The following is a 24,681-nucleotide window of genomic DNA, read 5'->3' on the forward strand; positions in this document are numbered from 1 at the left end:
GTCACGACAGCATGCCCATTTGTTCTTCATCCTAGTCCTTCTGGAGGGGGTACGCCGGATATGCAGACGGTGTAGCCCGCTCCTTCCCCTAAAAAAGGTTCATTTTGGGGATCAAGGGCTGTAGGGTACACTCTCATGGGGCTAATGCTTCCTACACTTAAAGGGGAAGGATTCCTCCTTTGATTTTTTGGCGTGGATAACTCTTCCTCTTCTGAGTCCGCCTGTCTTCTGGATGTATGGTCCCCCTGACCACATTCACTCTCTGGGTCTGATGGACTCTCATCCCACTTTATAATTGGTGTTTTGGATAAGCTGGATTCCACATCTTCTTCACCTCCCATAGTAACTGCCATATTTGGCACATCAGCCTCTGCCTCCTGCACGGAGCTCACTTCCATACAGTCAGTTACTTCAGTCTGATGTTTATTTACTGCATGAACTCTGCTGCTTCCTTGAGTGTTTTGTGTGACTCTCAACCTAGTTGCCTCTGCTATAACCTCGGCACGCTGTCTGCATTTATCATCTTCTGCAAGTCTCCTCCTCTCCTCCACCTCCTCACTGGTCATCTCATCCAGCTCATCCTGTATAAACTCCGGCTGGGGAAGATCCACATTTCTCTGTGCAACACCCGCATAAGTTTTAGGTCTCAAATTACAGTCTTTGAAAGCGTGACCTTTCTCTCCACAGAGATTGCAGACTATCACATTTGTGCACTGGTTGCTAGAGTGGCCGACTTGGTTACATTTCCTGCACACATGCTCTGCAATAGAGGTACAGTCTGTTTGAGTATGTCCGTATCTCCAGCAATGTCTGCAGAATCTGGGTGCATTGGGAAAAAAGAGGTAGCCTCTCTCCCTGCCTATGGAGAAATTTGATGGAGGGTAATGAATTCCTCCAGGCTCATCCAGGCTCTCATGAAACTTCACCACAAACTTATATTTGCCTGACCAGAGCCCTGCTTCATTCAGTACTTTCACAGCAGGTTTGATAACTGTACAGTGCTTCCTCGAGAATATGTAAATCAGCTCCAGGGGCACATGGGGATTATACATAAACAGAGTAAGAGGCAACTCACCAGCAGAGTATAGGATAGTGAAAGTGAGTCCAGACAGCTCCTCCCTCTGCTTATTCATCTTCAGACAGGCATAGAAGTTGTTACAGGAAAACATTGTAGAAAAAACCAGGGTGAATTTGCATCTTGACTGCTGCAGGCAGAGGATTTCTTCTTTCTTCACCTCCAGTATTCCAAAAAGGACATCATTAACCACATGTCTCAGTGTGAATTTATCTTCATCCACGGCATCAAAATCGATCCGGATTCCATATTTTACCCGGGCTTCTCCGGGCTCCGCGAAGCGAATAACCGCCATGATCGCAGCTCGTTTCCTCTCACCTCCCTCCCAAAAGCAGCAAGCAGCATAAGCTGCTAGGCTAAGAGGGAGACACACAAGGATCCTCTCAGGCAAGACACTTGATCTTAGCCAAAAGGCCGAGAAGCGATAACCAGAATTGGTTTCAAACTACGGAGCCACCCAAGGATCCTGAAAAGTCCATTTGTGGAGATGAGCTCCTGGACTCCCGTTAAGAAGACATGTTGTCAACCTCTAGATCCCTTACATGCCTGCACTTTTCGGCTTGCTGCTGCTGCAATCCACGCGTTTTAGATCTGCATAACTCCACCTCTTTAAACACAGCACCTTCACCCCCTGCTGTTCCCACCCGCCTCAACACCGTTGGAAGGGAGGAGAACCAATTAAGGCGGGGGGTGGGGTGGAACGAGCAGCTGTCTACCCTTAGCAGGAGGGCTCCTGATTACATACCTCTCCTGCTGCTGCTGCTGCTGGCTGTCCAGCAGCAGACTGAAGGTGGCTGCTGCTGTGCACAGGTATATAAAGGCTCAGAGCCTATTATGACACGCGCAGCCAGCGTTCCATTGCCACATTCCATCTACTGCAGGCAGGATACCTGGCTGGCTGAATGTCGCTGAGAAGCTCACAGAGACCGCCATAAGCAACAGTTTAACAGAATGCCACAGACTAATCAACCAAACTTTTTGGGTTGGGTTCTCTTTTATAGTCTGCAGGCATTAAATGAAAGAAGTCAGTGTTCCAGCAGAAGGAGACAACGTTTCAGAAAAGGCATTGTAGCAAACCAAAAAAGAAATTTTAAGCGCAGCAGAGTAACCAGCGCACATACCTGTTAGCTCAGGTGAGTTTAAAAGGCTGCTGTTGATAACAAGGGCATTTGCTAAATAGATGGTGTGTGTGCAACAATATACTGAAAGGTCAATTATATTGTGCAGCTTATCTCACCACCTGTAGTTATTTAGGTGAAAGCTCCAAAATGCTTGCCTAATATGTCTGTTTATCCAAAAGGAAGTAAAAAGGGAGAGCTAGAAAGATAGCATTGCATCACATTACATGGCAATGCAATGCACAGTTGCTGAAGTTGAACCAAAATGAGCTTGTAATCTGGCTTCTGCAACTTTGAACATGAAAAATCCAATGAGGAGAAGAAAAGCAAAGCCAAAGAGTCCATCCCAAAATCCGACAAACAAGCAAAATGAACAAAAAACATTGAATTCAATTCTTTCTGATTTTAGAAACTGCATTAAAGAAGGGGTGCACCGGTCCTGGAGATACTGCAATACCAGGTCAATGCGTGGAGTGGACAGAGCAAGCTCTTTTTCCATCTCCCTGTTCTAAAAATCCATTTAATATATGGTCCCCAGATAGGGGACGTATCAGATATTAAACTGATAAGAACAGATACTACACTTGATCTTAGCCAAAAGGCCGAGAAGCGATAACCAGAATTGGTTTCAAACTACGGAGCCACCCAAGGATCCTGAAAAGTCCATTTGTGGAGATGAGCTCCTGGACTCCCGTTAAGAAGACATGTTGTCAACCTCTAGATCCCTTACATGCCTGCACTTTTCGGCTTGCTGCTGCTGCAATCCACGCGTTTTAGATCTGCATAACTCCACCTCTTTAAACACAGCACCTTCACCCCCTGCTGTTCCCACCCGCCTCAACACCGTTGGAAGGGAGGAGAACCAATTAAGGCGGGGGGTGGGGTGGAACGAGCAGCTGTCTACCCTTAGCAGGAGGGCTCCTGATTACATACCTCTCCTGCTGCTGCTGCTGCTGGCTGTCCAGCAGCAGACTGAAGGTGGCTGCTGCTGTGCACAGGTATATAAAGGCTCAGAGCCTATTATGACACGCGCAGCCAGCGTTCCATTGCCACATTCCATCTACTGCAGGCAGGATACCTGGCTGGCTGAATGTCGCTGAGAAGCTCACAGAGACCGCCATAAGCAACAGTTTAACAGAATGCCACAGACTAATCAACCAAACTTTTTGGGTTGGGTTCTCTTTTATAGTCTGCAGGCATTAAATGAAAGAAGTCAGTGTTCCAGCAGAAGGAGACAACGTTTCAGAAAAGGCATTGTAGCAAACCAAAAAAGAAATTTTAAGCGCAGCAGAGTAACCAGCGCACATACCTGTTAGCTCAGGTGAGTTTAAAAGGCTGCTGTTGATAACAAGGGCATTTGCTAAATAGATGGTGTGTGTGCAACAATATACTGAAAGGTCAATTATATTGTGCAGCTTATCTCACCACCTGTAGTTATTTAGGTGAAAGCTCCAAAATGCTTGCCTAATATGTCTGTTTATCCAAAAGGAAGTAAAAAGGGAGAGCTAGAAAGATAGCATTGCATCACATTACATGGCAATGCAATGCACAGTTGCTGAAGTTGAACCAAAATGAGCTTGTAATCTGGCTTCTGCAACTTTGAACATGAAAAATCCAATGAGGAGAAGAAAAGCAAAGCCAAAGAGTCCATCCCAAAATCCGACAAACAAGCAAAATGAACAAAAAACATTGAATTCAATTCTTTCTGATTTTAGAAACTGCATTAAAGAAGGGGTGCACCGGTCCTGGAGATACTGCAATACCAGGTCAATGCGTGGAGTGGACAGAGCAAGCTCTTTTTCCATCTCCCTGTTCTAAAAATCCATTTAATATATGGTCCCCAGATAGGGGACGTATCAGATATTAAACTGATAAGAACAGATTTTTTTTTCTTTTTTTTTTTTTCTTTTTTTTACACTCAGATTACAAAGTCTTGGAATCAACAAAAAGATAAGAAGACTCAAATCCATCATCGTGCATTCTACCAATTTTAATACTTCTCCAAATCTTTTATTTTCTTTTTCTTTTATATATATATATTTATTTATTTTTTCCCTCTTTTTTTTTTTTTTTAAAAATTATATAGTTTTGGCTATTTTTTTTTGTTTGTTTTTGTTCTTCTTTTTTTGTTTTTCCACAGGTTTTCAAAAAATCAAATCTTACAAGGTAAGTTCATTCCATTTACATTGTTTCCATTTCTCATTTGCTTTCACCTTGCCAAGCGTCATTTTGTCCCTCCAGAAATACATGTACAAATAACTTAGACATAATTTAATACACTGGTCGACTGTTACTTCCTTATGTTTAAACACTAAAATGTTCCTTGCTTTCCACAATGCCGCCTTCACACATGCAATAATAATCCATACAATTTTAAAATCCTCCTCTCTTATCCCCATCCCATAAAATACTCTGTTAAAATCCAAAAAATTAACAGTACTCACAGCTCTCACTATATTGCACACTTTCCTCCATATTGTCTGTGCAAAATTACAATTCCAGAAGATGTGCATGGGTGTTTCACTATTCCCACACCTGGATCTTGGGCACACTTCAGATCTTACCAACCCACGCCTGTGTTGGAACTCACGGGTTGGCAGGCAGTCTTTTACTATACACCAGAGTAAATCCCTGTGTTCATTAGATAACACACTATAATTTACATTCATCCAGATTCTTTCCACAATTTTGAATGAAAAATGTTCCACAGGACTGATACCTATTCTCTCTTCCAGGATTTTTAGGATTTTTTTATGGCATTTAAGAACATTTATTTCGACCATCTTAAGTTTAAAATCTCTTAAAATTTTTTCTAAAACAATATAATTTCCTGGAGGTAAAAACCTATAAGGCCTATTTAGAGACATCTCCAACCATTTATAATTTCTAATATAGAAACCTAAATTATATATAGAAAACAACTTTAGCTTAGAGCCTGGTCCTAATAAAGTGCATACACAGTTCGCTACATACTTTGCATATAAAAAGGACCTAATATCCGGAAAACCTTTCCCACCTTTTTTCTTTGATTTATATATCTCCTCTCTCTTTACTCTTTCCATCTTGGATCTCCATAAAAAATTAAAACATACCTTAATAACTCTCTTCATGATATTATTTTGGGGGATAAAAACTGTTGAGGCATATAAAAACATTGGGAGTAAAACCTGTCTAATAATTAAAATTTTTCCTTCCAGGGTAAGATCTCTCAACTGCCAGAAAGTAATCTTTTTCTTAACTCTTTCCAGCAGAGACTCCCAATTTCTTACATTACCACCTGACTCTGAGAAATAAATACCTAAAATTTTTACTTCATTCATTCTTGTTAATTTACACTCAGAATCTACAATAAAATCACCAACAGTTAAAATACCAGATTTTTCCATGTTAATTTTAAAACCCGATGCGCCCCCAAACCAATCCACTGTTCTTATGGCTCTGTTCATGCTTCTAGTGTCTTTAACTAAAACCGTCACATCATCCATATATGCCACCACTTTAACTTGTTCATTGCAACTCCCGGGAATAAAAAAACCATTGATTACCTTATCTCTCCTAAAAGCTGCTAAAAGTGGTTCAATTGCACAAATAAAAAGAATAGGGGATAAGGGACACCCCTGTTTAACGCCACAGTTTATTTTTACATTATCAGATAAAAAACCATTAATAGATATTTTGCTAAAACATGATTTGTAAAGAGATTTAATACGTTTGCTAAAAACATCCGGGCATCCCATTTTCTCTAAAACTGCAAATAAAAAATCATGGGCAACTCTATCGTACGCTTTTTCAAAATCCAAAGTAATTAGAGCAAGCTTTTGTTTTCTGTCTAAAACATCCCATAAAACATCCCTGATTAAAATCAATGAGTCGCTGATTCTCCGATTTGGCACTGCACACGTCTGATCCACTTCTATTACTGAGCCGATTACCTTTTTTAATCTATTTGCTAGTAACTTTGCATATACCTTACAGTCCGTATTTAAAAGGGTTATTGGTCTCCAATTTTTAATCAGTTCTTTATTTCCTTTCTTAAATAATAAAACAATAAGACCCTCCCACCACGACTCTGGGACACTAAAAGATGCTTCTGCTTCTAAAATTACTTCATAAAAATCCTCACCCATGATCTCCCATAAACACTTGTAAAATTCAACAGGTAGTCCATCTGCTCCCGGCGTTTTGTTATTTTGTAGCGTATTAATTGTATTAAAAACTTCCTCTTTAGTAAAATTCCCTATTAAAAAAGATTTATCTTCCGCATTAAAATTTTTTTCCAGTCCTTCTAAAAAATGTTTTTTTAGAGACACATCCGTGTTTTTAACAGAAAATAAATCATCATAAAATTCTTTTGCTTTCATCTTCTTCCCCTCCAAACTTGTTTCTCCTTCCAAAACCTTCATATAATCCTTCTTGTCACATATTTTTTTAAAAAAGAATTTTGTGCATTTTTCATCCTCGTCTAAAACTTTTACTCGGGAATTAAAAATAATTTCTTTACCTTTTTCTTTCAGGCAGTTTTGGATCTTTTCTTTTGTTGTTCGGATCGCCTCCTGCAGATCACATCCGTTATTTTCGAGGTGAAAAAAACATTGCAGTTTAGCATTAAGATCATTATAAAAAATACGTTTTGCAGCAGCTTTCTTCTTTCCTTCTTTAATAAAAAATATTTTTACCTCCTTCTTGACAAAATCCCACCAATTAAAAATAGATTTAAAAAACGTTTTTTTTAGCTTCAGTTTTTCATACAGCTTTTTAAAACCTTCCATAACCACCTCGTCTTGTAGTAGGGATACATTAAATTTCCAGTGTGACGGTCTTTTATCCACATCTGATTCTATTTTAAAACTACATTCTATTATTTTATGATCTGAAAAAGGTGTTGAATGCGTTTTAAAACCTGAGCATGTTAGGGCTTGAGATATAAAAATATAATCTATTCTGGATGAAACACCTCTCCCCACCCAAGTGACTTCATGCTCCTTTTTTTGTCCATCTAATGCCCATGTATCTTTAAGATTAAAAGCTGCTAAAATATTTCTAAGACATGAAGCTGACCCATCTTTTACATTTTTTAAATGACAATTAAAATCCCCACCTAAAACTAATGGATCTACTCCAGGTAAAAACAGCTGCAACAGTTCAAACAAATGTAATCTCAAGGCTTTTTCTGCATTTGCATACACATTAAAACACCTCACTTTCTTCCCATTTTTCTGCACATCAATTCTTAAAATCCTCCCAGGGTATATCTCTTCATAATTTACAATCTCCCAATCTTTAGAGCATAAAAACCCCACACCATCACTTTTTGACTCGTTCCCACCAGAAAAGCATAAGTTACCCTTCCATATACCCTGTAAATATTCATAGCTTATTTTTTTTGTCAAATTACATTCTTGTAGAAAGATAAAATCAATATTTTCATTATTTAAAAAATCATATAAAGCAGTTCTCTTATATAGGTCGTTAAACCCCTGAACATTCAGGGACATTGAGCGGATCATCTTCTAACATTTAGTGCAGGGCTCTTCCCTCCGCCCTCATTCTCTACTGCCGGAGAAGATGGGTCTACCTCCAGATCTGATACATCCGAAGATGACACACTCCCCAGCAGACTTGTTGCTTCTAATGCCTTTACTTTCCCACCACATGGTATTCCTTCATTATCACTTCTATCCACACTTCTTTTTAGAGATTTTTCTGTGCAGTCCATTTGTACCTGCGCGCAAGGTAAGCTCTGCGACAGGGAATTAGTAGGAGTGGACTCCACTACTTCTGGAATATCACTTTCCCCTCCACAACTACTCCCTTTACTTAGTGGAGAAATTTCTTGCAACATTTGACTCTTCTCTTCTCTCTTCTGATCTTCTTTCTTCTGTTCTTCTATCTTCTTCTTTTCATTCTTATCTTCTTTCTTCTTATCTTCTTTCTTCTGCTCTTCTCTCTTTTTCCTTTCCATCTGTTTCTTTATCTCCATGGCCCTTTTTTCTATGTCCTCTATCCTCTTCTGTTTTTCCTCTTCCTTCTTTCTCTTCCTTTCTTCCAACTTCCTTTCCTCTTCTTCTTGTGATTTTTTAACCCGTTCCTCCTTCTTCTTCTCCTTCATTGCCCGTCCCTCCTCTTCCTCTTTTCTCTTTCTTTCTGTCTCCTCCTTCTCACTCCTTTCTTTCTCCTCTTCCCCTTTTTCCTCTTCAGCAGCAATGCCTGCTTCCACATCGTCTTTAGCTTCTTGTTGCTGTTCTTCAGGCGATGTGTCCATCTCCTCTACATCCTTTTTCTTATTTTTAGGGCACTCATCCATCTGGTGAGGAGTACCCATGCAACTAAAACACTTGTTACATTCTGCATCCAGATGTCCATATTTTTTACACACACGGCAGTAGTGTGGCATCCCTGGGAAGAATAAATAACCGCGGCTATGGTTGATATAAACCTGCGGCGGAGGTCTGGACACGCCCCCCTCCTCATTCGGGTTCTTCCTAAATGATACCACATACACACGTTTCCCGTTCCACACTCCAAACTGTGTTTCCCCGCGTCTCTTAGGGATGATTTTGTCACAATACATTGATAGGTAACTTTCAACCTCAGAGTCTGTAATAAATGGACTAAACAAATGAATCGTCAGTACTTTCATTGAAAACTGAAAAGAGGGGATTACTTTCACCCCCTCCAGCTCTACCTTCTCTTTATTTACTTCATAAAGAGCGTAGGCACTTTCACACTGCGAGGCTTTATTAAGCGTAACATCATAAAGTCCTCGAGAAAAAAAAGATTGAAAGCAAAAAAGATGCTCCTTGTCGATCTTCAAGAGCTTACAAATAACATTGAAAATAAATTGAGAATCTTTCACCTGCCGGTGGTCAGGAGCAACCACGAACCTGATGGTGTCCTTCAGCGGATGCTCCTCCGAGAAATAATCATTCGGGTTGCTTGCTTGATTCTCCTTCCTTCCTCCAGGGTTTCTCCTTGTCTCCATGATTTTCCTCTTCTTTTCCAGATACCAAGGAAAATATCACACACGGATCGCAGCCTCCACGAAGTTCGTCCTCCCTCCAACACACCGTCCTCCGTAAAGAAAAGGCACTGCAGCTTTAGCACCGATTCCCAAAAGCAGCACTGGATATCTCCAAAGGCCAAGAATCGGTTCTGCCACCACAGTAACCTTCAGCCCAATGTCACAACCAACTACAGATCGTGCCAAAAGGCCGAGAAGCGATAACCAGAATTGGTTTCAAACTACGGAGCCACCCAAGGATCCTGAAAAGTCCATTTGTGGAGATGAGCTCCTGGACTCCCGTTAAGAAGACATGTTGTCAACCTCTAGATCCCTTACATGCCTGCACTTTTCGGCTTGCTGCTGCTGCAATCCACGCGTTTTAGATCTGCATAACTCCACCTCTTTAAACACAGCACCTTCACCCCCTGCTGTTCCCACCCGCCTCAACACCGTTGGAAGGGAGGAGAACCAATTAAGGCGGGGGGTGGGGTGGAACGAGCAGCTGTCTACCCTTAGCAGGAGGGCTCCTGATTACATACCTCTCCTGCTGCTGCTGCTGCTGGCTGTCCAGCAGCAGACTGAAGGTGGCTGCTGCTGTGCACAGGTATATAAAGGCTCAGAGCCTATTATGACACGCGCAGCCAGCGTTCCATTGCCACATTCCATCTACTGCAGGCAGGATACCTGGCTGGCTGAATGTCACTGAGAAGCTCACAGAGACCGCCATAAGCAACAGTTTAACAGAATGCCACAGACTAATCAACCAAACTTTTTGGGTTGGGTTCTCTTTTATAGTCTGCAGGCATTAAATGAAAGAAGTCAGTGTTCCAGCAGAAGGAGACAACGTTTCAGAAAAGGCATTGTAGCAAACCAAAAAAGAAATTTTAAGCGCAGCAGAGTAACCAGCGCACATACCTGTTAGCTCAGGTGAGTTTAAAAGGCTGCTGTTGATAACAAGGGCATTTGCTAAATAGATGGTGTGTGTGCAACAATATACTGAAAGGTCAATTATATTGTGCAGCTTATCTCACCACCTGTAGTTATTTAGGTGAAAGCTCCAAAATGCTTGCCTAATATGTCTGTTTATCCAAAAGGAAGTAAAAAGGGAGAGCTAGAAAGATAGCATTGCATCACATTACATGGCAATGCAATGCACAGTTGCTGAAGTTGAACCAAAATGAGCTTGTAATCTGGCTTCTGCAACTTTGAACATGAAAAATCCAATGAGGAGAAGAAAAGCAAAGCCAAAGAGTCCATCCCAAAATCCGACAAACAAGCAAAATGAACAAAAAACATTGAATTCAATTCTTTCTGATTTTAGAAACTGCATTAAAGAAGGGGTGCACCGGTCCTGGAGATACTGCAATACCAGGTCAATGCGTGGAGTGGACAGAGCAAGCTCTTTTTCCATCTCCCTGTTCTAAAAATCCATTTAATATATGGTCCCCAGATAGGGGACGTATCAGATATTAAACTGATAAGAACAGATACTACACTTGATCTTAGCCAAAAGGCCGAGAAGCGATAACCAGAATTGGTTTCAAACTACGGAGCCACCCAAGGATCCTGAAAAGTCCATTTGTGGAGATGAGCTCCTGGACTCCCGTTAAGAAGACATGTTGTCAACCTCTAGATCCCTTACATGCCTGCACTTTTCGGCTTGCTGCTGCTGCATTCCACGCGTTTTAGATCTGCATAACTCCACCTCTTTAAACACAGCACCTTCACCCCCTGCTGTTCCCACCCGCCTCAACACCGTTGGAAGGGAGGAGAACCAATTAAGGCGGGGGGTGGGGTGGAACGAGCAGCTGTCTACCCTTAGCAGGAGGGCTCCTGATTACATACCTCTCCTGCTGCTGCTGCTGCTGGTTGTCCAGCAGCAGACTGAAGGTGGCTGCTGCTGTGCACAGGTATATAAAGGCTCAGAGCCTATTATGACACGCGCAGCCAGCGTTCCATTGCCACATTCCATCTACTGCAGGCAGGATACCTGGCTGGCTGAATGTCGCTGAGAAGCTCACAGAGACCGCCATAAGCAACAGTTTAACAGAATGCCACAGACTAATCAACCAAACTTTTTGGGTTGGGTTCTCTTTTATAGTCTGCAGGCATTAAATGAAAGAAGTCAGTGTTCCAGCAGAAGGAGACAACGTTTCAGAAAAGGCATTGTAGCAAACCAAAAAAGAAATTTTAAGCGCAGCAGAGTAACCAGCGCACATACCTGTTAGCTCAGGTGAGTTTAAAAGGCTGCTGTTGATAACAAGGGCATTTGCTAAATAGATGGTGTGTGTGCAACAATATACTGAAAGGTCAATTATATTGTGCAGCTTATCTCACCACCTGTAGTTATTTAGGTGAAAGCTCCAAAATGCTTGCCTAATATGTCTGTTTATCCAAAAGGAAGTAAAAAGGGAGAGCTAGAAAGATAGCATTGCATCACATTACATGGCAATGCAATGCACAGTTGCTGAAGTTGAACCAAAATGAGCTTGTAATCTGGCTTCTGCAACTTTGAACATGAAAAATCCAATGAGGAGAAGAAAAGCAAAGCCAAAGAGTCCATCCCAAAATCCGACAAACAAGCAAAATGAACAAAAAACATTGAATTCAATTCTTTCTGATTTTAGAAACTGCATTAAAGAAGGGGTGCACCGGTCCTGGAGATACTGCAATACCAGGTCAATGCGTGGAGTGGACAGAGCAAGCTCTTTTTCCATCTCCCTGTTCTAAAAATCCATTTAATATATGGTCCCCAGATAGGGGACGTATCAGATATTAAACTGATAAGAACAGATACTACACTTGATCTTAGCCAAAAGGCCGAAAAGCGATAACCAGAATTGGTTTCAAACTACGGAGCCACCCAAGGATCCTGAAAAGTCCATTTGTGGAGATGAGCTCCTGGACTCCCGTTAAGAAGACATGTTGTCAACCTCTAGATCCCTTACATGCCTGCACTTTTCGGCTTGCTGCTGCTGCAATCCACGCGTTTTAGATCTGCATAACTCCACCTCTTTAAACACAGCACCTTCACCCCCTGCTGTTCCCACCCGCCTCAACACCGTTGGAAGGGAGGAGAACCAATTAAGGCAGGGGGTGGGGTGGAACGAGCAGCTGTCTACCCTTAGCAGGAGGGCTCCTGATTACATACCTCTCCTGCTGCTGCTGCTGCTGGCTGTCCAGCAGCAGACTGAAGGTGGCTGCTGCTGTGCACAGGTATATAAAGGCTCAGAGCCTATTATGACACGCGCAGCCAGCGTTCCATTGCCACATTCCATCTACTGCAGGCAGGATACCTGGCTGGCTGAATGTCGCTGAGAAGCTCACAGAGACCGCCATAAGCAACAGTTTAACAGAATGCCACAGACTAATCAACCAAACTTTTTGGGTTGGGTTCTCTTTTATAGTCTGCAGGCATTAAATGAAAGAAGTCAGTGTTCCAGCAGAAGGAGACAACGTTTCAGAAAAGGCATTGTAGCAAACCAAAAAAGAAATTTTAAGCGCAGCAGAGTAACCAGCGCACATACCTGTTAGCTCAGGTGAGTTTAAAAGGCTGCTGTTGATAACAAGGGCATTTGCTAAATAGATGGTGTGTGTGCAACAATATACTGAAAGGTCAATTATATTGTGCAGCTTATCTCACCACCTGTAGTTATTTAGGTGAAAGCTCCAAAATGCTTGCCTAATATGTCTGTTTATCCAAAAGGAAGTAAAAAGGGAGAGCTAGAAAGATAGCATTGCATCACATTACATGGCAATGCAATGCACAGTTGCTGAAGTTGAACCAAAATGAGCTTGTAATCTGGCTTCTGCAACTTTGAACATGAAAAATCCAATGAGGAGAAGAAAAGCAAAGCCAAAGAGTCCATCCCAAAATCCGACAAACAAGCAAAATGAACAAAAAACATTGAATTCAATTCTTTCTGATTTTAGAAACTGCATTAAAGAAGGGGTGCACCGGTCCTGGAGATACTGCAATACCAGGTCAATGCGTGGAGTGGACAGAGCAAGCTCTTTTTCCATCTCCCTGTTCTAAAAATCCATTTAATATATGGTCCCCAGATAGGGGACGTATCAGATATTAAACTGATAAGAACAGATACTACACTTGATCTTAGCCAAAAGGCCGAGAAGCGATAACCAGAATTGGTTTCAAACTACGGAGCCACCCAAGGATCCTAAAAAGTCCATTTGTGGAGATGAGCTCCTGGACTCCCGTTAAGAAGACATGTTGTCAACCTCTAGATCCCTTACATGCCTGCACTTTTCGGCTTGCTGCTGCTGCAATCCACGCGTTTTAGATCTGCATAACTCCACCTCTTTAAACACAGCACCTTCACCCCCTGCTGTTCCCACCCGCCTCAACACCGTTGGAAGGGAGGAGAACCAATTAAGGCGGGGGGTGGGGTGGAACGAGCAGCTGTCTACCCTTAGCAGGAGGGCTCCTGATTACATACCTCTCCTGCTGCTGCTGCTGCTGGCTGTCCAGCAGCAGACTGAAGGTGGCTGCTGCTGTGCACAGGTATATAAAGGCTCAGAGCCTATTATGACACGCGCAGCCAGCGTTCCATTGCCACATTCCATCTACTGCAGGCAGGATACCTGGCTGGCTGAATGTCGCTGAGAAGCTCACAGAGACCGCCATAAGCAACAGTTTAACAGAATGCCACAGACTAATCAACCAAACTTTTTGGGTTGGGTTCTCTTTTATAGTCTGCAGGCATTAAATGAAAGAAGTCAGTGTTCCAGCAGAAGGAGACAACGTTTCAGAAAAGGCATTGTAGCAAACCAAAAAAGAAATTTTAAGCGCAGCAGAGTAACCAGCGCACATACCTGTTAGCTCAGGTGAGTTTAAAAGGCTGCTGTTGATAACAAGGGCATTTGCTAAATAGATGGTGTGTGTGCAACAATATACTGAAAGGTCAATTATATTGTGCATCTTATCTCACCACCTGTAGTTATTTAGGTGAAAGCTCCAAAATGCTTGCCTAATATGTCTGTTTATCCAAAAGGAAGTAAAAAGGGAGAGCTAGAAAGATAGCATTGCATCACATTACATGGCAATGCAATGCACAGTTGCTGAAGTTGAACCAAAATGAGCTTGTAATCTGGCTTCTGCAACTTTGAACATGAAAAATCCAATGAGGAGAAGAAAAGCAAAGCCAAAGAGTCCATCCCAAAATCCGACAAACAAGCAAAATGAACAAAAAACATTGAATTCAATTCTTTCTGATTTTAGAAACTGCATTAAAGAAGGGGTGCACCGGTCCTGGAGATACTGCAATACCAGGTCAATGCGTGGAGTGGACAGAGCAAGCTCTTTTTCCATCTCCCTGTTCTAAAAATCCATTTAATATATGGTCCCCAGATAGGGGACGTATCAGATATTAAACTGATAAGAACAGATACTACACTTGATCTTAGCCAAAAGGCCGAGAAGCGATAACCAGAATTGGTTTCAAACTACGGAGCCACCCAAGGATCCTGAAAAGTCCATTTGTGGAGATGAGCTCCTGGACTCCCGTTAAGAAGACATGTTGTCAACCTCTAGATCCCTTACATGCCTGCACTTTTCGGCTTGCTGCTGCTGCAATCCACGCGTTTTAGATCTGCATAACTCCACCTCTTTAAACACAGCACCTTCACCCCCTGCTGTTCCCACCCGCCTCAACACCGTTGGAAGGGAGGAGAACCAATTAAGGCGGGGGGTGGGGTGGAACGAGCAGCTGTCTACCCTTAGCAGGAGGGCTCCTGATTACATACCTCTCCTGCTGCTGCTGCTGCTGGCTGTCCAGCAGCAGACTGAAGGTGGCTGCTGCTGTGCACAGGTATATAAAGGCTCAGAGCCTATTATGACACGCGCAGCCAGCGTTCCATTGCCACATTCCATCTACTGCAGGCAGGATACCTGGCTGGCTGAATGTCGCTGAGAAGCTCACAGAGACCGCCATAAGCAACAGTTTAACAGAATGCCACAGACTAATCAACCAAACTTTTTGGGTTGGGTTCTCTTTTATAGTCTGCAGGCATTAAATGAAAGAAGTCAGTGTTCCAGCAGAAGGAGACAACGTTTCAGAAAAGGCATTGTAGCAAACCAAAAAAGAAATTTTAAGCGCAGCAGAGTAACCAGCGCACATACCTGTTAGCTCAGGTGAGTTTAAAAGGCTGCTGTTGATAACAAGGGCATTTGCTAAATAGATGGTGTGTGTGCAACAATATACTGAAAGGTCAATTATATTGTGCAGCTTATCTCACCACCTGTAGTTATTTAGGTGAAAGCTCCAAAATGCTTGCCTAATATGTCTGTTTATCCAAAAGGAAGTAAAAAGGGAGAGCTAGAAAGATAGCATTGCATCACATTACATGGCAATGCAATGCACAGTTGCTGAAGTTGAACCAAAATGAGCTTGTAATCTGGCTTCTGCAACTTTGAACATGAAAAATCCAATGAGGAGAAGAAAAGCAAAGCCAAAGAGTCCATCCCAAAATCCGACAAACAAGCAAAATGAACAAAAAACATTGAATTCAATTCTTTCTGATTTTAGAAACTGCATTAAAGAAGGGGTGCACCGGTCCTGGAGATACTGCAATACCAGGTCAATGCGTGGAGTGGACAGAGCAAGCTCTTTTTCCATCTCCCTGTTCTAAAAATCCATTTAATATATGGTCCCCAGATAGGTGACGTATCAGATATTAAACTGATAAGAACAGATACTACACTTGATCTTAGCCAAAAGGCCGAGAAGAGATAACCAGAATTGGTTTCAAACTACGGAGCCACCCAAGGATCCTGAAAAGTCCATTTGTGGAGATGAGCTCCTGGACTCCCGTTAAGAAGACATGTTGTCAACCTCTAGATCCCTTACATGCCTGCACTTTTCGGCTTGCTGCTGCTGCAATCCACGCGTTTTAGATCTGCATAACTCCACCTCTTTAAACACAGCACCTTCACCCCCTGCTGTTCCCACCCGCCTCAACACCGTTGGAAGGGAGGAGAACCAATTAAGGCGGGGGGTGGGGTGGAACGAGCAGCTGTCTACCCTTAGCAGGAGGGCTCCTGATTACATACCTCTCCTGCTGCTGCTGCTGCTGGCTGTCCAGCAGCAGACTGAAGGTGGCTGCTGCTGTGCACAGGTATATAAAGGCTCAGAGCCTATTATGACACGTGCAGCCAGCGTTCCATTGCCACATTCCATCTACTGCAGGCAGGATACCTGGCTGGCTGAATGTCGCTGAGAAGCTCACAGAGACCGCCATAAGCAACAGTTTAACAGAATGCCACAGACTAATCAACCAAACTTTTTGGGTTGGGTTCTCTTTTATAGTCTGCAGGCATTAAATGAAAGAAGTCAGTGTTCCAGCAGAAGGAGACAACGTTTCAGAAAAGGCATTGTAGCAAACCAAAAAAGAAATTTTAAGCGCAGCAGAGTAACCAGCGCACATACCTGTTAGCTCAGGTGAGTTTAAAAGGCTGCTGTTGATAACAAGGGCATTTGCTAAATAGATGGTGTGTGTGCAACAATATACTGAAAGGTCAATTATATTGTGCAGCTTATCTCACCACCTGTAGTTATTTAGGTGAAAGCTCCAAAATGCTTGCCTAATATGTCTGTTTATCCAAAAGGAAGTAAAAAGGGAGAGCTAGAAAGATAGCATTGCATCACATTACATGGCAATGCAATGCACAGTTGCTGAAGTTGAACCAAAATGAGCTTGTAATCTGGCTTCTGCAACTTTGAACATGAAAAATCCAATGAGGAGAAGAAAAGCAAAGCCAAAGAGTCCATCCCAAAATCCGACAAACAAGCAAAATGAACAAAAAACATTGAATTCAATTCTTTCTGATTTTAGAAACTGCATTAAAGAAGGGGTGCACCGGTCCTGGAGATACTGCAATACCAGGTCAATGCGTGGAGTGGACAGAGCAAGCTCTTTTTCCATCTCCCTGTTCTAAAAATCCATTTAATATATGGTCCCCAGATAGGGGACGTATCAGATATTAAACTGATAAGAACAGATACTACACTTGATCTTAGCCAAAAGGCCGAGAAGCGATAACCAGAATTGGTTTCAAACTACGGAGCCACCCAAGGATCCTGAAAAGTCCATTTGTGGAGATGAGCTCCTGGACTCCCGTTAAGAAGACATGTTGTCAACCTCTAGATCCCTTACATGCCTGCACTTTTCGGCTTGCTGCTGCTGCATTCCACGCGTTTTAGATCTGCATAACTCCACCTCTTTAAACACAGCACCTTCACCCCCTGCTGTTCCCACCCGCCTCAACACCGTTGGAAGGGAGGAGAACCAATTAAGGCGGGGGGTGGGGTGGAACGAGCAGCTGTCTACCCTTAGCAGGAGGGCTCCTGATTACATACCTCTCCTGCTGCTGCTGCTGCTGGTTGTCCAGCAGCAGACTGAAGGTGGCTGCTGCTGTGCACAGGTATATAAAGGCTCAGAGCCTATTATGACACGCGCAGCCAGCGTTCCATTGCCACATTCCATCTACTGCAGGCAGGATACCTGGCTGGCTGAATGTCGCTGAGAAGCTCACAGAGACCGCCATAAGCAACAGTTTAACAGAATGCCACAGACTAATCAACCAAACTTTTTGGGTTGGGTTCTCTTTTATAGTCTGCAGGCATTAAATGAAAGAAGTCAGTGTTCCAGCAGAAGGAGACAACGTTTCAGAAAAGGCATTGTAGCAAACCAAAAAAGAAATTTTAAGCGCAGCAGAGTAACCAGCGCACATACCTGTTAGCTCAGGTGAGTTTAAAAGGCTGCTGTTGATAACAAGGGCATTTGCTAAATAGATGGTGTGTGTGCAACAATATACTGAAAGGTCAATTATATTGTGCAGCTTATCTCACCACCTGTAGTTATTTAGGTGAAAGCTCCAAAATGCTTGCCTAATATGTCTGTTTATCCAAAAGGAAGTAAAAAGGGAGAGCTAGAAAGATAGCATTGCATCACATTACATGGCAATGCAATGCACAGTTGCTGAAGTTGAACCAAAATGAGCTTGTAATCTGGCTTCTGCAACTTTGAACATGAAAAATCCAATGAGGAGAAGAAAAGCAAAGCCAAAGAGTCCATCCCAAAATCCGACAAACAAGCAAAATGAACAAAAAACATTGAATTCAATTCTTTCTGATTTTAGAAACTGCATTAAAGAAGGGGTGCACCGGTCCTGGAGATACTGCAATACCAGGTCAATGCGTGGAGTGGACAGAGCAAGCTCTTTTTCCATCTCCCTGTTCTAAAAATCCATTTAATATATGGTCCCCAGATAGGGGACGTATCAGATATTAAACTGATAAGAACAGATACTACACTTGATCTTAGCCAAAAGGCCGAGAAGCGATAACCAGAATTGGTTTCAAACTACGGAGCCACCCAAGGATCCTGAAAAGTCCATTTGTGGAGATGAGCTCCTGGACTCCCGTTAAGAAGACATGTTGTCAACCTCTAGATCCCTTACATGCCTGCACTTTTCGGCTTGCTGCTGCTGCATTCCACGCGTTTTAGATCTGCATAACTCCACCTCTTTAAACACAGCACCTTCACCCCCTGCTGTTCCCACCCGCCTCAACACCGTTGGAAGGGAGGAGAACCAATTAAGGCGGGGGGTGGGGTGGAACGAGCAGCTGTCTACCCTTAGCAGGAGGGCTCCTGATTACATACCTCTCCTGCTGCTGCTGCTGCTGGTTGTCCAGCAGCAGACTGAAGGTGGCTGCTGCTGTGCACAGGTATATAAAGGCTCAGAGCCTATTATGACACGCGCAGCCAGCGTTCCATTGCCACATTCCATCTACTGCAGGCAGGATACCTGGCTGGCTGAATGTCGCTGAGAAGCTCACAGAGACCGCCATAAGCAACAGTTTAACAGAATGCCACAGACTAATCAACCAAACTTTTTGGGTTGGGTTCTCTTTTATAGTCTGCAGGCATTAAATGAAAGAAGTCAGTGTTCCAGCAGAAGGAGACAACGTTTCAGAAAAGGCATTGTAGCAAACCAAAAAAGAAATTTTAAGCGCAGCAGAGTAACCAGCGCACATACCTGTTAGCTCAGGTGAGTTTAAAAGGCTGCTGTTGATAACAAGGGCATTTGCTAAATAGATGGTGTGTGTGCAACAATATACTGAAAGGTCAATTATATTGTGCAGCTTATCTCACCACCTGTAGTTATTTAGGTGAAAGCTCCAAAATGCTTGCCTAATATGTCTGTTTATCCAAAAGGAAGTAAAAAGGGAGAGCTAGAAAGATAGCATTGCATCACATTACATGGCAATGCAATGCACAGTTGCTGAAGTTGAACCAAAATGAGCTTGTAATCTGGCTTCTGCAACTTTGAACATGAAAAATCCAATGAGGAGAAGAAAAGCAAAGCCAAAGAGTCCATCCCAAAATCCGACAAACAAGCAAAATGAACAAAAAACATTGAATTCAATTCTTTCTGATTTTAGAAACTGCATTAAAGAAGGGGTGCACCGGTCCTGGAGATACTGCAATACCAGGTCAATGCGTGGAGTGGACAGAGCAAGCTCTTTTTCCATCTCCCTGTTCTAAAAATCCATTTAATATATGGTCCCCAGATAGGGGACGTATCAGATATTAAACTGATAAGAACAGATACTACACTTGATCTTAGCCAAAAGGCCGAAAAGCGATAACCAGAATTGGTTTCAAACTACGGAGCCACCCAAGGATCCTGAAAAGTCCATTTGTGGAGATGAGCTCCTGGACTCCCGTTAAGAAGACATGTTGTCAACCTCTAGATCCCTTACATGCCTGCACTTTTCGGCTTGCTGCTGCTGCAATCCACGCGTTTTAGATCTGCATAACTCCACCTCTTTAAACACAGCACCTTCACCCCCTGCTGTTCCCACCCGCCTCAACACCGTTGGAAGGGAGGAGAACCAATTAAGGCGGGGGGTGGGGTGGAACGAGCAGCTGTCTACCCTTAGCAGGAGGGCTCCTGATTACATACCTCTCCTGCTGCTGCTGCTGCTGGCTGTCCAGCAGCAGACTGAAGGTGGCTGCTGCTGTGCACAGGTATATAAAGGCTCAGAGCCTATTATGACACGCGCAGCCAGCGTTCCATTGCCACATTCCATCTACTGCAGGCAGGATACCTGGCTGGCTGAATGTCGCTGAGAAGCTCACAGAGACCGCCATAAGCAACAGTTTAACAGAATGCCACAGACTAATCAACCAAACTTTTTGGGTTGGGTTCTCTTTTATAGTCTGCAGGCATTAAATGAAAGAAGTCAGTGTTCCAGCAGAAGGAGACAACGTTTCAGAAAAGGCATTGTAGCAAACCAAAAAAGAAATTTTAAGCGCAGCAGAGTAACCAGCGCACATACCTGTTAGCTCAGGTGAGTTTAAAAGGCTGCTGTTGATAACAAGGGCATTTGCTAAATAGATGGTGTGTGTGCAACAATATACTGAAAGGTCAATTATATTGTGCAGCTTATCTCACCACCTGTAGTTATTTAGGTGAAAGCTCCAAAATGCTTGCCTAATATGTCTGTTTATCCAAAAGGAAGTAAAAAGGGAGAGCTAGAAAGATAGCATTGCATCACATTACATGGCAATGCAATGCACAGTTGCTGAAGTTGAACCAAAATGAGCTTGTAATCTGGCTTCTGCAACTTTGAACATGAAAAATCCAATGAGGAGAAGAAAAGCAAAGCCAAAGAGTCCATCCCAAAATCCGACAAACAAGCAAAATGAACAAAAAACATTGAATTCAATTCTTTCTGATTTTAGAAACTGCATTAAAGAAGGGGTGCACCGGTCCTGGAGATACTGCAATACCAGGTCAATGCGTGGAGTGGACAGAGCAAGCTCTTTTTCCATCTCCCTGTTCTAAAAATCCATTTAATATATGGTCCCCAGATAGGGGACGTATCAGATATTAAACTGATAAGAACAGATACTACACTTGATCTTAGCCAAAAGGCCGAGAAGCGATAACCAGAATTGGTTTCAAACTACGGAGCCACCCAAGGATCCTGAAAAGTCCATTTGTGGAGATGAGCTCCTGGACTCCCGTTAAGAAGACATGTTGTCAACCTCTAGATCCCTTACATGCCTGCACTTTTCGGCTTGCTGCTGCTGCATTCCACGCGTTTTAGATCTGCATAACTCCACCTCTTTAAACACAGCACCTTCACCCCCTGCTGTTCCCACCCGCCTCAACACCGTTGGAAGGGAGGAGAACCAATTAAGGCGGGGGGTGGGGTGGAACGAGCAGCTGTCTACCCTTAGCAGGAGGGCTCCTGATTACATACCTCTCCTGCTGCTGCTGCTGCTGGCTGTCCAGCAGCAGACTGAAGGTGGCTGCTGCTGTGCACAGGTATATAAAGGCTCAGAGCCTATTATGACACGTGCAGCCAGCGTTCCATTGCCACATTCCATCTACTGCAGGCAGGATACCTGGCTGGCTGAATGTCGCTGAGAAGCTCACAGAGACCGCCATAAGCAACAGTTTAACAGAATGCCACAGACTAATCAACCAAACTTTTTGGGTTGGGTTCTCTTTTATAGTCTGCAGGCATTAAATGAAAGAAGTCAGTGTTCCAGCAGAAGGAGACAACGTTTCAGAAAAGGCATTGTAGCAAACCAAAAAAGAAATTTTAAGCGCAGCAGAGTAACCAGCGCACATACCTGTTAGCTCAGGTGAGTTTAAAAGGCTGCTGTTGATAACAAGGGCATTTGCTAAATAGATGGTGTGTGTGCAACAATATACTGAAAGGTCAATTATATTGTGCAGCTTATCTCACCACCTGTAGTTATTTAGGTGAAAGCTCCAAAATGCTTGCCTAATATGTCTGTTTATCCAAAAGGAAGTAAAAAGGGAGAGCTAGAAAGATAGCATTGCATCACATTACATGGCAATGCAATGCACAGTTGCTGAAGTTGAACCAAAATGAGCTTGTAATCTGGCTTCTGCAACTTTGAACATGAAAAATCCAATGAGGAGAAGAAAAGCAAAGCCAAAGAGTCCATCCCAAAATCCGACAAACAAGCAAAATGAACAAAAAACATTGAATTCAATTCTTTCTGATTTTAGAAACTGCATTAAAGAAGGGGTGCACCGGTCCTGGAGATACTGCAATACCAGGTCAATGCGTGGAGTGGACAGAGCAAGCTCTTTTTCCATCTCCCTGTTCTAAAAATCCATTTAATATATGGTCCCCAGATAGGGGACGTATCAGATATTAAACTGATAAGAACAGATACTACACTTGATCTTAGCCAAAAGGCCGAGAAGCGATAACCAGAATTGGTTTCAAACTACGGAGCCACCCAAGGATCCTGAAAAGTCCATTTGTGGAGATGAGCTCCTGGACTCCCGTTAAGAAGACATGTTGTCAACCTCTAGATCCCTTACATGCCTGCACTTTTCGGCTTGCTGCTGCTGCATTCCACGCGTTTTAGATCTGCATAACTCCACCTCTTTAAACACAGCACCTTCACCCCCTGCTGTTCCCACCCGCCTCAACACCGTTGGAAGGGAGGAGAACCAATTAAGGCGGGGGGTGGGGTGGAACGAGCAGCTGTCTACCCTTAGCAGGAGGGCTCCTGATTACATACCTCTCCTGCTGCTGCTGCTGCTGGTTGTCCAGCAGCAGACTGAAGGTGGCTGCTGCTGTGCACAGGTATATAAAGGCTCAGAGCCTATTATGACACGCGCAGCCAGCGTTCCATTGCCACATTCCATCTACTGCAGGCAGGATACCTGGCTGGCTGAATGTCGCTGAGAAGCTCACAGAGACCGCCATAAGCAACAGTTTAACAGAATGCCACAGACTAATCAACCAAACTTTTTGGGTTGGGTTCTCTTTTATAGTCTGCAGGCATTAAATGAAAGAAGTCAGTGTTCCAGCAGAAGGAGACAACGTTTCAGAAAAGGCATTGTAGCAAACCAAAAAAGAAATTTTAAGCGCAGCAGAGTAACCAGCGCACATACCTGTTAGCTCAGGTGAGTTTAAAAGGCTGCTGTTGATAACAAGGGCATTTGCTAAATAGATGGTGTGTGTGCAACAATATACTGAAAGGTCAATTATATTGTGCAGCTTATCTCACCACCTGTAGTTATTTAGGTGAAAGCTCCAAAATGCTTGCCTAATATGTCTGTTTATCCAAAAGGAAGTAAAAAGGGAGAGCTAGAAAGATAGCATTGCATCACATTACATGGCAATGCAATGCACAGTTGCTGAAGTTGAACCAAAATGAGCTTGTAATCTGGCTTCTGCAACTTTGAACATGAAAAATCCAATGAGGAGAAGAAAAGCAAAGCCAAAGAGTCCATCCCAAAATCCGACAAACAAGCAAAATGAACAAAAAACATTGAATTCAATTCTTTCTGATTTTAGAAACTGCATTAAAGAAGGGGTGCACCGGTCCTGGAGATACTGCAATACCAGGTCAATGCGTGGAGTGGACAGAGCAAGCTCTTTTTCCATCTCCCTGTTCTAAAAATCCATTTAATATATGGTCCCCAGATAGGGGACGTATCAGATATTAAACTGATAAGAACAGATACTACACTTGATCTTAGCCAAAAGGCCGAGAAGCGATAACCAGAATTGGTTTCAAACTACGGAGCCACCCAAGGATCCTGAAAAGTCCATTTGTGGAGATGAGCTCCTGGACTCCCGTTAAGAAGACATGTTGTCAACCTCTAGATCCCTTACATGCCTGCACTTTTCGGCTTGCTGCTGCTGCATTCCACGCGTTTTAGATCTGCATAACTCCACCTCTTTAAACACAGCACCTTCACCCCCTGCTGTTCCCACCCGCCTCAACACCGTTGGAAGGGAGGAGAACCAATTAAGGCGGGGGGTGGGGTGGAACGAGCAGCTGTCTACCCTTAGCAGGAGGGCTCCTGATTACATACCTCTCCTGCTGCTGCTGCTGCTGGTTGTCCAGCAGCAGACTGAAGGTGGCTGCTGCTGTGCACAGGTATATAAAGGCTCAGAGCCTATTATGACACGCGCAGCCAGCGTTCCATTGCCACATTCCATCTACTGCAGGCAGGATACCTGGCTGGCTGAATGTCGCTGAGAAGCTCACAGAGACCGCCATAAGCAACAGTTTAACAGAATGCCACAGACTAATCAACCAAACTTTTTGGGTTGGGTTCTCTTTTATAGTCTGCAGGCATTAAATGAAAGAAGTCAGTGTTCCAGCAGAAGGAGACAACGTTTCAGAAAAGGCATTGTAGCAAACCAAAAAAGAAATTTTAAGCGCAGCAGAGTAACCAGCGCACATACCTGTTAGCTCAGGTGAGTTTAAAAGGCTGCTGTTGATAACAAGGGCATTTGCTAAATAGATGGTGTGTGTGCAACAATATACTGAAAGGTCAATTATATTGTGCAGCTTATCTCACCACCTGTAGTTATTTAGGTGAAAGCTCCAAAATGCTTGCCTAATATGTCTGTTTATCCAAAAGAAAGTAAAAAGGGAGAGCTAGAAAG

General features: G+C 43.2%; 12 non-coding genes and 1 pseudogene across 12 annotated transcripts; all 13 read right to left on the minus strand.

The window, feature by feature from the left end:
• Positions 1-2,616: 2,616 nt before the first annotated feature.
• LOC141233775 (U2 spliceosomal RNA) lies at positions 2,617-2,807 on the minus strand. The gene has a single exon (XR_012299805.1). It is a non-coding gene; the product is annotated as a U2 spliceosomal RNA (small nuclear RNA).
• Positions 2,808-3,922: 1,115 nt separating this feature from the next.
• Positions 3,923-4,147, minus strand: LOC141234088 (U2 spliceosomal RNA; annotated as a pseudogene).
• A 6,384-nt stretch (positions 4,148-10,531) lies between these two features.
• Positions 10,532-10,722, minus strand: LOC141233786 (U2 spliceosomal RNA). Its single transcript, XR_012299816.1, has one exon. It is a non-coding gene; the product is annotated as a U2 spliceosomal RNA (small nuclear RNA).
• A 1,115-nt stretch (positions 10,723-11,837) lies between these two features.
• Positions 11,838-12,028, minus strand: LOC141234036 (U2 spliceosomal RNA). Its single transcript, XR_012300058.1, has one exon. It is a non-coding gene; the product is annotated as a U2 spliceosomal RNA (small nuclear RNA).
• Positions 12,029-13,143: 1,115 nt separating this feature from the next.
• Positions 13,144-13,334, minus strand: LOC141233798 (U2 spliceosomal RNA). Its single transcript, XR_012299827.1, has one exon. It is a non-coding gene; the product is annotated as a U2 spliceosomal RNA (small nuclear RNA).
• A 1,115-nt stretch (positions 13,335-14,449) lies between these two features.
• Positions 14,450-14,640, minus strand: LOC141233809 (U2 spliceosomal RNA). Its single transcript, XR_012299838.1, has one exon. It is a non-coding gene; the product is annotated as a U2 spliceosomal RNA (small nuclear RNA).
• Positions 14,641-15,755: 1,115 nt separating this feature from the next.
• On the minus strand, positions 15,756-15,946 carry LOC141234043 (U2 spliceosomal RNA). The gene has a single exon (XR_012300065.1). It is a non-coding gene; the product is annotated as a U2 spliceosomal RNA (small nuclear RNA).
• A 1,115-nt stretch (positions 15,947-17,061) lies between these two features.
• Positions 17,062-17,252, minus strand: LOC141233820 (U2 spliceosomal RNA). Its single transcript, XR_012299849.1, has one exon. It is a non-coding gene; the product is annotated as a U2 spliceosomal RNA (small nuclear RNA).
• A 1,115-nt stretch (positions 17,253-18,367) lies between these two features.
• On the minus strand, positions 18,368-18,558 carry LOC141233831 (U2 spliceosomal RNA). Its single transcript, XR_012299860.1, has one exon. It is a non-coding gene; the product is annotated as a U2 spliceosomal RNA (small nuclear RNA).
• A 1,115-nt stretch (positions 18,559-19,673) lies between these two features.
• LOC141234037 (U2 spliceosomal RNA) lies at positions 19,674-19,864 on the minus strand. Its single transcript, XR_012300059.1, has one exon. It is a non-coding gene; the product is annotated as a U2 spliceosomal RNA (small nuclear RNA).
• Positions 19,865-20,979: 1,115 nt separating this feature from the next.
• LOC141233843 (U2 spliceosomal RNA) lies at positions 20,980-21,170 on the minus strand. Its single transcript, XR_012299871.1, has one exon. It is a non-coding gene; the product is annotated as a U2 spliceosomal RNA (small nuclear RNA).
• A 1,115-nt stretch (positions 21,171-22,285) lies between these two features.
• On the minus strand, positions 22,286-22,476 carry LOC141233854 (U2 spliceosomal RNA). Its single transcript, XR_012299882.1, has one exon. It is a non-coding gene; the product is annotated as a U2 spliceosomal RNA (small nuclear RNA).
• Positions 22,477-23,591: 1,115 nt separating this feature from the next.
• Positions 23,592-23,782, minus strand: LOC141233865 (U2 spliceosomal RNA). The gene has a single exon (XR_012299893.1). It is a non-coding gene; the product is annotated as a U2 spliceosomal RNA (small nuclear RNA).
• Between the last annotated feature and the right edge of the window lie 899 nt (positions 23,783-24,681).

The sequence above is a fragment of the Phyllobates terribilis genome, unplaced genomic scaffold, assembly GCF_046119375.1.
Source record: "Phyllobates terribilis strain yellow unplaced genomic scaffold, ASM4611937v1 Scaffold_629__1_contigs__length_933511, whole genome shotgun sequence".
Classification (NCBI taxonomy): Eukaryota; Metazoa; Chordata; class Amphibia; order Anura; family Dendrobatidae; genus Phyllobates; species Phyllobates terribilis.